We start from the raw sequence: 12,114 nt of genomic DNA on the forward strand, positions 1-12,114 counted from the left end.
AGAAAAATCAAACTACCTGAAAAAAACAGACTCAATAAGACCTATAAAGTTGGGTAGAATGGAAGATTGACACATGTCCAAGAAGTCTTCCTTAAGAACTATCTTCTTTGAGGGGGATAGAAAGGATCACATTTTTGACTGCAAATAATACTTAAATTAACTGTTCTGTCATGCTTCTATTTCTAATTAATGTGCTCTTTTTGTCTATGGAAATAATTCTATGCTTTGGATTCTTATGCAGAATTTGGGAGGAGGAGGATTAAAAGTGGATTAAGTGTGCTAACAGTGTTAACACTGTTACTCTGTTATTTGTTTTACCTTTATATGAGTTAAACCATGATTTTTTTATTCACAAAAGTAAATGATGAAATCTATCACCCCTTTCACCTCTATACCACTGATCTCATTTTATTTGAAAGCTTCTTAAAGACAAGGAAAACAACTAATGCTCTTTGAAAAAATCCTTATAGTGATTATAACAATGATGGACACAAAGTAAGTGTAAAATCTCAGATTGCTTTGATATCTTATATAAGTCAGACTTTAAATTATTAAAACATTTAAAGCACGAAGTAATCTATTTTACTATTTTAAAATATTCGTAAGTAAGGATCAAAAAGTGCAGAAACAAAAAATAATGTATGTTGTAATTAACATAACAGACACTAAAACAAACTACCCAAGCAAAATCTACACAAAATGCACCCCCAAAAATTTATTGTTAACTTCCTACTACTTTAACAGTAGGTACTAACATTGAGAATTGTATTCAGCAGAGGTGTTGCTGTTTCTTAATGTTGACTTTATTTGCACTGTTGAAATCATTTTACATGTTGGATTTGATTTTGGTGGATTTTATCGGGGTGGGGGGGGGGGGAGGTGGTGAAGGCCTGTCTATCTCAGCCTGTATCACTTCATGGAAATCTCTTTATTTCAGTACAGTATAAAGAACATGGGGTTTACAGAGGACATGGGTTCAGATTCCCCATTTGTCACATCATCTGTGTGATCTTGTGCAAGTCACTACAATGTCACCCTCTAGACCTGTTTACTCATTTGTAAAATGAGGGGATTGAATGACTAAGGTCCTTCCATCTCTAGATCTATGTTATCTATATTTCTCTGAATTATTCATATTTGCCATTCCTCAAGGAAAACTAATATTTTTTTTACACATAAGCACTACAGTTTGCCCTGCCATTCTTCAATCTGACCCATCCCTGCAATCATTCCTAACTATGGATCTTCAATCATTTATAATCAACATTATCTGATTCATTTATTCTGATCCTTATATTGTAATTTCTAACTTTTCTTTATCCTAAATATAATGCCTATAAAAATGTGTATATACAGGGAGGATTCTGGAAAGATGGAGGATTAGGTAGCTAAATTTCAAGTTCTTCTGAGAATAGAACAAGTAGGATAAATTTGTGCTTCAGTATGAACATATTGAACCCAAGAAGACTTGGGACAGAGCAAGGATCCTCTACAACCAGGCAAGATCTAAAGAAAGACCTCAGCCCGGGATTAATCAGTCTGAAGTGCAAACATCTCTGGGCTAACTCCTTAGAAACATCAAGTGGGGATCCCTCAGGCTAGCTGGATGTGGCTGGATTCTCATCAGAAACCATACAGACTTTCATCACCCAAACTGTTTGTTGAGTTGGGGTTTGTGTCCATGAAGACAAAGTGAACTCCAGCAGATTGGGAATGCCAGGTCCAGCTGCGTTGCAAAGGCACGGTCTTGGGAGAGACATAACCAGCACCTGGTGAGTGAAGAAACAGCAAGGGCCAGGGCACTGCTGGCTCTGAGCACTTGCAAGAGAAGAAGCTCTTGGTTCATATTTATATGAAAAAAAATGCTCTAAATCACAATTGATTAGGAAAAATACAAATTAAAACAACTCTGAGGTACCATCTCATGCCTCTCAGATTGGCTAAAATGACAGGAAAAGATAATAAATGTTGGAGGCGATGTGGGAAAACTGAGGTACTAATGCATTGTTGGTGGAGTTGTTAAAGAATTCGATCATTCTGGAGAGCATTTTAGAACTATGCCTAAAGAGCTATAAAACTGTGCATACCCTTTGACCTAGCCATGCCATTATTGGGTCTGTATCTCAAGGAAACCAGGCAGGAAAAGAACCCATATGTGCAAAAACTTAGCCATTCCTTTTTGTGGTAGCAAAGAATTGGAAAAGAAGTAGTTGCTCATCAATTGTGGAATGGCTGAACAAGCTGTGGTACATGAAGGTAATGGAATAATATTGATGTATAAAAATTATGAAAATTTTGATGATAAAAAGGCCTGGAAAGATTTACTTGAACCAGTGCTGAGCAGAATCAGAAATACATTGTACACAATGACAGCAAGAATGTGTGATGATCAACTGTGAAAGGCTTGATTCTTCTCAGTGGTTTAGCAATCCAAAGCAGTCCCAATAGACAGAAATGTCATCTGCATCCAGAACTAAGGAAAATGAATGCTATTCATGCTGTATTCATTTATTTTTTTATCACTCCCATTGATTTTCCCTTTTGCTCAGATTTTTCTCTCCCAAGATGATTCATAAAGCAATATGTATTAAAAATAAACTTATTACAATTAAAAAAGAATCCCAATTGAGTTTAAAGCCAATTTCCCTGAACAACTATCTAATTAAATACTCAGTCAAATGAAGTATTCTTACTTTTTTCATGACCCAGTGCTGCAATTGTTATTCCTACTTCTTCCAAATGATATATAAAGCAATATGGTTTATTAGATAGGATTTTGGACTTGGGGAATGATCTGTCTCAAATCTTACTACCTACATGACCCTAACTTAATCTTCTTGGATCTATTATTCTGGTTTTCCTTCCTCCAGATTCTGGGCTCTATCCAATATGCTGTCCAACTGTCTATAACATAAAAATACATAAGTACTTTCATTGGTTATATCACTTAAACAAACAATACAAAGAAAAATTATTTGTTTGAACATGAGAAAAGAGTAAAAGCCTCAGTAATATTTATCGTAACAGTTCTTGAATACATAATACATATATGTGCATATATATACGTATATTTATAGAAATTTATAAATGTATATATATATGTATATTTCTTGCTCTGGCTTTGCTGCTGTCTAACTATCTGTGGGTGCAGGTCCAGTCAAAATGGGAACTGTTGAAGACCTTAGCTTAAAAAGGCCAAGGTCTCCCAGTGCACCGGCGGCTATCTCCAGTCATCTTGATCATATCTTGCCATTGGACCCAAATCGCACTGGAGGGAAAAGTGAAGCAGTTGATCTTGCACAACCCTCCCTCACTTAATCCACTTCATTTGCAGGTCATGGTATCATCTATCTTATGTCCTGGTCCTCTTTGAGAATGAAGGACAAACAATAACAAGCTGTGATATTAAGCACACCATTACACTTCTCTAAGCTTCATCTCATCTATTCAAGGAGAGCTTGGATGAGATGATCTGACGCACTCAATCAACTTTGTAACATGCCATGTATCAATACCACTACATATTAGATGTGACTGTGTCATATAATTATACTAATTCCAAGAATTTGAACTTTAAAATTACATTCTCTAATAACTTCCTAACCTTCCAGATTCCTCCCTTTCATTCATTCATATTAAATGATACTGACATCAAGGTTCATCCTCAATTGGGCTTTACTTCACTTCGAACCCATTTTCTACTATTTAACCATCATTAATAGGCACCATTTGACAATCTTTCAAACTCAAAATTTTCTCACATTCCTTACCTGAAGCCAGTGTGAACATTATCATCATAAGGTTTTCACTTTGATTCCTGGTCTGCTGAGCATTGCTAGAGAAAGTTATGAAATGAAGCTGATTTACCCACTACAAATTTAAGATGAAAACTTCATGTGAGCCCTCATAGCTTCCAAATAAGCATTCTTCTCACTTCTTGCTTAATCTTATCTCCTTCCTGATAGTGTCTGATTCCACATTCTTTTTCAGCTCAAACTCCCACCACATCCTCTGTACTTAGAGTAAATGCCATAAATTTCTGCATTTTTAGCTGAGATTAGGTTAGTGCCATCATATAATCTTCTCTCTTTCCTTATTATCTCAAAGGAGAGAAAATTGGATCTTTCAGAAATAAATGATGTTACTATTCCTTCTAGTACCTTTTCTTCTGAGATAAAATATTCTCTCTATAAATTAAAGCTTTTTTAATTTTCAAAATATATGCATAGATAGTTTTCAGCATTCACCCTTTGTAAAACCTTATGTTCAAAATATTTTTCTCTCTCCTTTCCCTCTCACCCTCTCCCCTAGATGGCAAGTAATCCAATATATGTTAAATGTACAAATCTTCTAGGCATATTTCCACAATTATGATGCACAAAAAATCAAATAAAAAGAATCAGAAAACAAAATGCAAGAAAACACAACAAAAAGTGAAAATATTATGTTGTCTGGGAAATGAATATAAACTGCTTGCATTTTTGTTTTTCTTCCCGGGTTATTTATACCTTCTGAATCCAATTCTCCCTGTGCAACAAGAGAACTGTTCAGTTCTGCACACATATATTGTATCTAGAATATACTGTAACCTATTTAACATGTATAGGCCTGCTTGCCATCTGGGGGAGGGGTTGGAGGGAGGGAGGGGAAAAATCGGAACAGAAGTGAGTGCAAGGGATAATGTTGTAAAAAATTACCCTGGCATGGGTTCTGTCAATAAAAAGTTATTTTAAAAAAAGAAAAGAAAATATTATGTTGTAATCAACACTTAGTCCCCATAGTCATCTCTCTGGTGCAGATGGCTCTCCTCATCACAAAACCATTGGAACTGCCTTAAATCACCTTCCTATTGAAAAGAACCACATGCATCAAAATTGATCATTGTATAATCTTGCCATTGCTATGTACAATGTTCTCCTGTTTCTATTCATTTCACTCAGTATCAGTTCATATAAGTGTTTCCAGGCTTCTCTGAAATCATCTACTCATCATTTCTTACAGAACAACAATATTCCATAACATCCATATACCATAACTTATTCAGCCACTCTCCAAGTAAAGGGCATCCACTCAGTTTACAATTCCTTGCCACTACAAAAAGGACTGCTACAAACATTTTTGCACATGTGGGTCCCTTTCTCTTTTTTTATGCTGATCAAAAAATCAACTGCTGCACAGTTTGATAGTCTTTTGTGCATAGTTCCATATTGCTCTCCAGAATGGTTGGAACAGTCCACAACTCCACCAACAACGTATTAATGTCCCGATTTTCCCACATTCCCACATCCCCTCCAACATTTATCATTATCTTTTCCTTTTATCTTAGCCAATCTGAGAGGTGTGTTGTGTGAAATACAATATTCTCATGATTCTCTTCCATTTCTTCAACCCCTTCTTTACTGTCTTCTTAAATAGTTCTTCATATTCTTCTCAATGCAGAAAGTTTTCATTATTTATTTTTAAATTTTATTTTTATTTTATTTATTTATTTCCCAAACTGTTTTTCCTAGATTGTGTTCTCTCCTTCCCTCTCTCTATATTCTGTCCATAGCTAGTTATAATTATTCCTGTGGCTTCAACTATGAGGATAATCCCACATCCACTTTTTCAATCATGTCAACTTCTCATGAAGTACAAATAAATATCTATTCAGGCAAGCCACCAGCACTTCATATTCTGCATGCCTAAATTAAGGAAATTTTCTTCCCCTCTCTCCCCCAAAAATTATTCCTTTAATTCAATATATCCTTATACATACAACTTTCTATTTTTGAAATATTGACATCTTTATCTTTTCCTTTGCCATTCCATTTGTCAGTCAGTTACTCACTATTTGAAGTGTAAACAGATAGATAGATGGAGAGACAGACAGATAGATAGATATGTGTACATATTAGAGATTATAGATAATATGTATACACATATAACACACATACATATGCACAGTGTAAATAAAAATTAATTTCCAAGGAACCTGAGTAGTACTTTGTAGGAAATTAGGAATTTCAAAAAGAAAATATAAGGAAAAATATCACTGGCATGAAAGACACACTATGCAAATTTAAAGAGGTAGGAAACAAAATGTTATAAAAGGGGAATTATATATACAGCAGTTAGACCAGAACATAAAGAAAAGAAATATGAAATCATTCTAGAATTCTAGAATGATAACCAGATTATGAAGTAATTTAAATGCCAAATGGAGAATTTTCTACTTTATTCTTCCTAGACAATACACTGAAACTTCTTGAAAATATAAGTGACATAGTGTTACCTGAAGTTTAGCAATATCACCTGGCTGCTGTGTAGAAGATGGATTTGGGGAAGACAAAGATTGGGTGCAGGAAGAATTATTAGGTGGTTCCTTCCACAAGTCAAGAAAGACAGGATAATTATGATCTGGATTACTGAACTGTCATGTGATTAGAAAGAAGAAAATAGATTTAAAGGAGTTTGTGGAAGTAAATCAGCATAATTTACCTACTAAGCATATATAAGAGTTGCAAAGAGAATAAAGTCATGGGCAGCTCTAGAGTTAGAAAGCTGGGTACAGAAAAGAATGATTATATCTTAGATAAAAATCAACAAGTTGGCAGTGAGTTTTGTGATAATTGTTGCAGTATTTAGAAGGGTATTTGTGAAAAATTTCTTTGTTAGCTATAATATGACAAATAAATGTGAATTACTCTTCCTTATTTATTTTTTTCTGGAAGGTTAGGGTGGTAAGCCAGAGAATAGAAAATGAAAGCTTTTCTGAACATGACTATCTTTTTGAAGTGCTGTTTCAAAATTTGGTTCACGTAGTTGGCTGGGAATTTTTAGACAGCAAAAGCTAAAAATAGGATACATGCAGTAAAGTCTCTCTTAAAAAACACTACATCCTTAAGCAGAAGGTGCTCAATGAGGATATGTGTATTGAAGTACTTATATGTTTTTGTGTATGGGGTACAAAGTGGTATGTGACAGCTAATCAATGCCTTTCTTCTTGAGAAAGAAATAATACAGTGTAGGTCAGGAGAAATGAAACTATTAAACTGAAGAGATGTATTAAACTACAGAGATGTGTGTGTTACTAATTTTATTTAAACTGCCACTATTATAAACAAATCATATTTAGTAAAATCTACTATTAAAGTTATTTGGCTACATGACAGATGAAACTATATCCCTTTAAGCTTGGAATCAGGAAGATCTGAGTTCAAAACTGGCATCAGACATTTATTAGCTGTGCAACCCTCAGTAAATTGGTCTAACCCTATTGGTCTCATTTTTCTCATTGGTAAAATGAAATGGAGAAGGAATTGCCAGACCATTCCAGTATCCTTGCCAAGAAAACCCAAATAGGATTACAGAGAATCAAACAACAGAAAACAACTGCACAATAACACCAGCCTTCACAATGTTATCAAACATTTGAATGAAAAAGAATAAGGGTGGGGGCGGGGAGTGTATGTCAAGCATTAAACAGTGTTACAGATACAAAAACAAAAGCAACAATTCATCTCTGTCTTCCATGAGAATATATTAATAGAGAAAACATCAACATATATTATGGAATAGTGGCCAGCTAAGATTATTTTGGTTTGGAAAATTAAAGAAATTATGAGTAGAAATCTTGGGAATAAATTGACATCCCATTGTCATTAGCAATAAAAATGTCAATTTGATTATAATTCCAGAACTGGATAGAACAGGGAACTATGGAACTAGAAAAGATGCCTAGGGAATAAAGAGAAATGTAACTAAAGCTCACCCACTACCACTCATCTATTGGGAAAGTAGGCACCATAATGGATATTTTAGAAGTGAAAAGATTAATTCTTCCAGAGCAGAGTCTGTGATTCCAGGAAGAAAGCAGCTAGTGAGTTTTAATCCCACTGAAATCAATCTGCTTTAAATTCTTATTACTTCTCACCTAGGCAATTATAAACACCTCCTAACTATTCTTTCTGGATAGAGAGAGAAAAGGCATTTATTAATCATTTATTATGTATCTAGAATTGTACCCGACATTAGTGATTAAAAATTAAAGCCAATAGACAGTCCCTAATCTCAAGGATCTTACAATTTAAAATACATATATGTGTACTAGAGGTGAGAGAGAGAAGAAAGGTACTTGCAAAGAAGCAAGCAAGGAGAAACAGATGGAGTCTGAAGAGAGTTAAGGCCAAAGTGACAAGAAACATGATCGGAGTTCTTTTTAAATCATGGCCCAGGATAAGGAGTCATTATTGAAGAGAGGAGAATCCCAAGTAAGAGGTTGCCCGGAGTCACAAAATGTAGTAGACAGGTAAAAAGCCATGGAAGAGAAAAAAAATACAGAAAAAAAGAAGTGAACATATCATGTGTTGATGTACATTCAATCTACATAGTTCCTTTTGTGGATGCAGATGGCATTTTCAGTTAAAAGTTTATTGGGACTGCCTTAAATCATTGAAGCACTGAGAACCAAAATTTTCATAGTTGATCATCACACATTCTTGCTATTACTGTGTACAATGTATTCCTGCTGCTTCCTGTTTTGCTCAGCATTACTTTGTGCAAATACTTCAAAGCCTTTTTAAAATCAGCTTGTCCATCATTTTTATAGAAAAATAATATTTCATTATTTTCATATAACTTATTCAGCCATTCCCGAATTGATGGGCATCTACTCATTTTTCAGTTCTTTGCTACTACAAATAGAGCTGCTACAAACATTTTTTGCATATGTGAGTCCTATTTATAGATTTCCTTAGGATACAGACTAGTAGTGGCACTGTTGGGTAAAAACGCATGCACAATTTGACAGCTCTCCAGATTGCTCTCCAGGATGATTGGATCATTTCACAACTCCACCAACTGGGGAAAATTAAATTAGTGTCTCATCTTCCCCACATTGCCTCCAACATTTATCATTATCTTTTCCTGTCATTTTAGCCAATCTGAGAAATGTGTTATGATACCTTAGAGTTGTTTTAATTTGAATTTCTCTAATCAAGAGTGATTTGGAGCATTTTTTTATATAACTATAAATGGCTTTAATTTTATCATCTGAAAATTATCTGTTCATATCCTTTGACCATTTATGAATTGGAGAATGACTTATATTCTTATAAATTTGAGAATATTCTTTATATACTTTAGAAATGAGATCTTTATCAAAAACACTGGCTATAAAGATTTTCCCCCAGCTTTGTACTTCCCTTTTAATTTGTTTCTGTTGGTTTTGTTTGTGCAAAAAAATTTTAATTTAATGAAATCAAAGTTGTCCATGTTGCCTTTCATAATGTTCTCTAGTTCTTGTTTGGTCATAAACTCCCTTCTCCAAAGATCTGATATGTAAGTTATTGCTTGTTCTCCTAATTTGTTTATGATATCACCCTTTATGTCCAAATCATGTATCCATTTTAACCTTATTTTGGTATGGGATATGAAATGTAGGTCTATACCGAGTTTCTGACATATTATTCTCCAATTTTCCCAGCAGTTTTTATGAAATACTGAGTTCTTATCTCAGAAGCTGGAATTCGGTGGTTTGTCAAACACTAGATTACTATACACCTTGATAATTGTGTTGTGTATATCTAACCTATTCCACTCAACTACCACTAGCAATTCCTAGCAATACCAAATGCTTTTGATGACTACTGCTTTATATTATAGTTTTAGGTCTGGTACTGCTAAACCACTATCCTTTGGGATTTTTTTTTTCATTAATTCCTTTGATATTCTTGACCTTTTATTCTTCCTGATAAATTTTGATATTCTTTTGTCCAGTTCTATAAAATAATATAGACTGCCAATGATAAATTGGCAGTTTGATTGGTTTGGCACAGAATAAGTAGGCCACTGTAAGCATAATTGTCATTTTTATTATGTTAGCTTGGCCCACCCAGGAGCTATTGATATTTTTCTGATTTTCCACATCTTACTTTATTTGTGTGAGAAGTGTTTTATAATTGTGTTCATATAATTCCTGGGTTTGTTTTGGCAGGTAGATACCTAAATATTTTATTTTGTCTACAATTATTTTAAATGGAATTTCTCTTTATATCTCTTGTTGCTGAGATTTGTCAGTAAAAATAGAAATGCTGATGATTTATGCGGGTTTATTTGATATCCTGCAACTTTGCTAAAGCTATAGTGCATGCTTAGTAAATATTTATCGAATCAAAGAATCAGTGTAGGTAGGGTTATATTTCATAGACAGCATTGTTCCATGTTTACTACTAGGGAATTCTAAAAATGGGAAAGACAAATTGTGGGTTTTCATTTCATCTAAAGTCACTTTGCAACCCTAAAGAATGCATGGCAATGGGGCAGTTAAATGACACAGTGTATAAAGCGGCAGCCTGAAGTCAAGAGGTCTTGAATTTAAATCTGACCTTACAAACTTAACATTTTCTACCTGTGTGACCCTATGGTAGTCACGTAATCCCAATTGCCTAAAAAAAAAAAAAAAAAAAAAAAAAAGTGGCAAACTTAACAACTCTGCAACAGGTTTTATGAGAAAATATTGCAATAAGTTCCCTCTGGTGATTATTGATATAACACATTTCTAGGAAATGTCCTTTTTCATGTGATACTCAGATTTGAGCTCTAATGTAAATATTAAAATATCTTCTTCTGGAATGAAATGAGAGGAGCTGACTGAATCAATCAATTAAATCATCCTATGATACTTATAATAGCTAACAAAATACTCTACCTCTAATAACTCGTTCAAGTAAAACACAATTATTGAAATAATCAACATGAAATATGAACTAAGTAGGAACAAGTACTAAACTTAAACTAAACATATCCATTAAAGCAATCAATCAATCAAAGGCTCTTAAAATGAGTGTATAGTCTTTGGTCAATTTAAGTTCTTGAAAGCCAATGAAATTAGAGTGATGCTGAAAAAAAGGTGGTTTTATATTGTTTAAGGAGACTTGGTCACATCATATATATTTTGTATAAAATAGCAAGTCATTTAGAATTCAGGTACTTGAGCATCTGGCAACTTAATAGTGAAAGTCTTTGACACAAGCTTCAAAGAAAGAATCACTTTCAAGAGGAGGGAAAGAGTTTTAAACTTGGTCTTAGCTTTAATCTCCTTCACTCTAACCTCTTTTCCCATGGCTAGAACAGGATTTAATGAGCTTCCAGTGGTTTGAAGGGCCTTTGCATTTCTCATCATAATTTAACTTTGTCAAATGATTTGTGTCTTGGCAAAAGAAAGAAGGGATATGGTAAATAATTGAATCAAATTGTTTGACTTACATGTAATTAATGTTGATTTCACTTGTTCATATTTTTTTTCATTTCTTTTTTAAGTAAGGAGTAGGAGGGAAATCAAGAGGACTATAAATATGACTGAGATGATACTCCCCCCGGATCATATCACTTTGGAAACACTGACAACTTACCACATTTCCCTCGTAATATCTACTTCATTTTGAACTATGAAAGCAGCTGAACGACAAAAAAAAAAAAAAAAAAAGCTCAAGCCAGCAATCCCCCAGAAGTGAGCAGAGTCCAATACAACATAAAGTCCACAGTCAATAAATAGGCTGAGAAAATAAGCAAACAAAAAATGATCTGATCATAAAAAGTTTCGTTGCAGGAGGGAAGCTAAAGACATAGAAACAGAAGACAACAATTTAAAAAATATATATTTACAAACAAAGCCTCAAAGAAAAATGCAAATTAAATACAATCCCAATAAGAATTTCAAAAGTTAAGAAAAGCAATTGTTAAAGAAAAAATTAAATTAAATAAGAGTGGTAGATGATAAATTGAGAAAAGAAACAAGAGCTATACAAACATTGTGAAAATAGAATAACAACTTGGTAAAAAGAAGTACAAAAAATACCGAAGAAACTATCTCCTTAAAAATCAGAATTGATCAAATGGTAAAAGAGGCCCCAAATCTCAGTAAAGACAATAAGTCCTTAAAGATTACAACTGGAAGCTAATGGTCCCCTGAGATATCAAGAAAAAATAATAAAGTAAAAAATGACTTGGAAAATAGAACAAGGAAAGATAAGTTAAAAATCACTGGATTGCCTTAAAGCTGTGAACAACAATAAAAATCCTAGATATCAAAAATTTTCAAGGAATTATGAATGAAAGCTACACAGATATCTT

At 33.7% G+C, this 12,114-nt stretch overlaps 1 protein-coding gene across 1 annotated transcript in view; it reads right to left on the minus strand.

Annotated features, from left to right (window-relative positions):
- The window catches only part of COL21A1 (collagen type XXI alpha 1 chain), a 245,391-nt gene that overhangs the window by 163,883 nt on the left and 69,394 nt on the right, over window positions 1-12,114 (minus strand). The gene's annotated exons all lie outside the window — the stretch shown is intronic.

Source organism: Antechinus flavipes, chromosome 4 (genome assembly GCF_016432865.1).
Source record: "Antechinus flavipes isolate AdamAnt ecotype Samford, QLD, Australia chromosome 4, AdamAnt_v2, whole genome shotgun sequence".
Taxonomy (NCBI): Eukaryota; Metazoa; Chordata; class Mammalia; order Dasyuromorphia; family Dasyuridae; genus Antechinus; species Antechinus flavipes.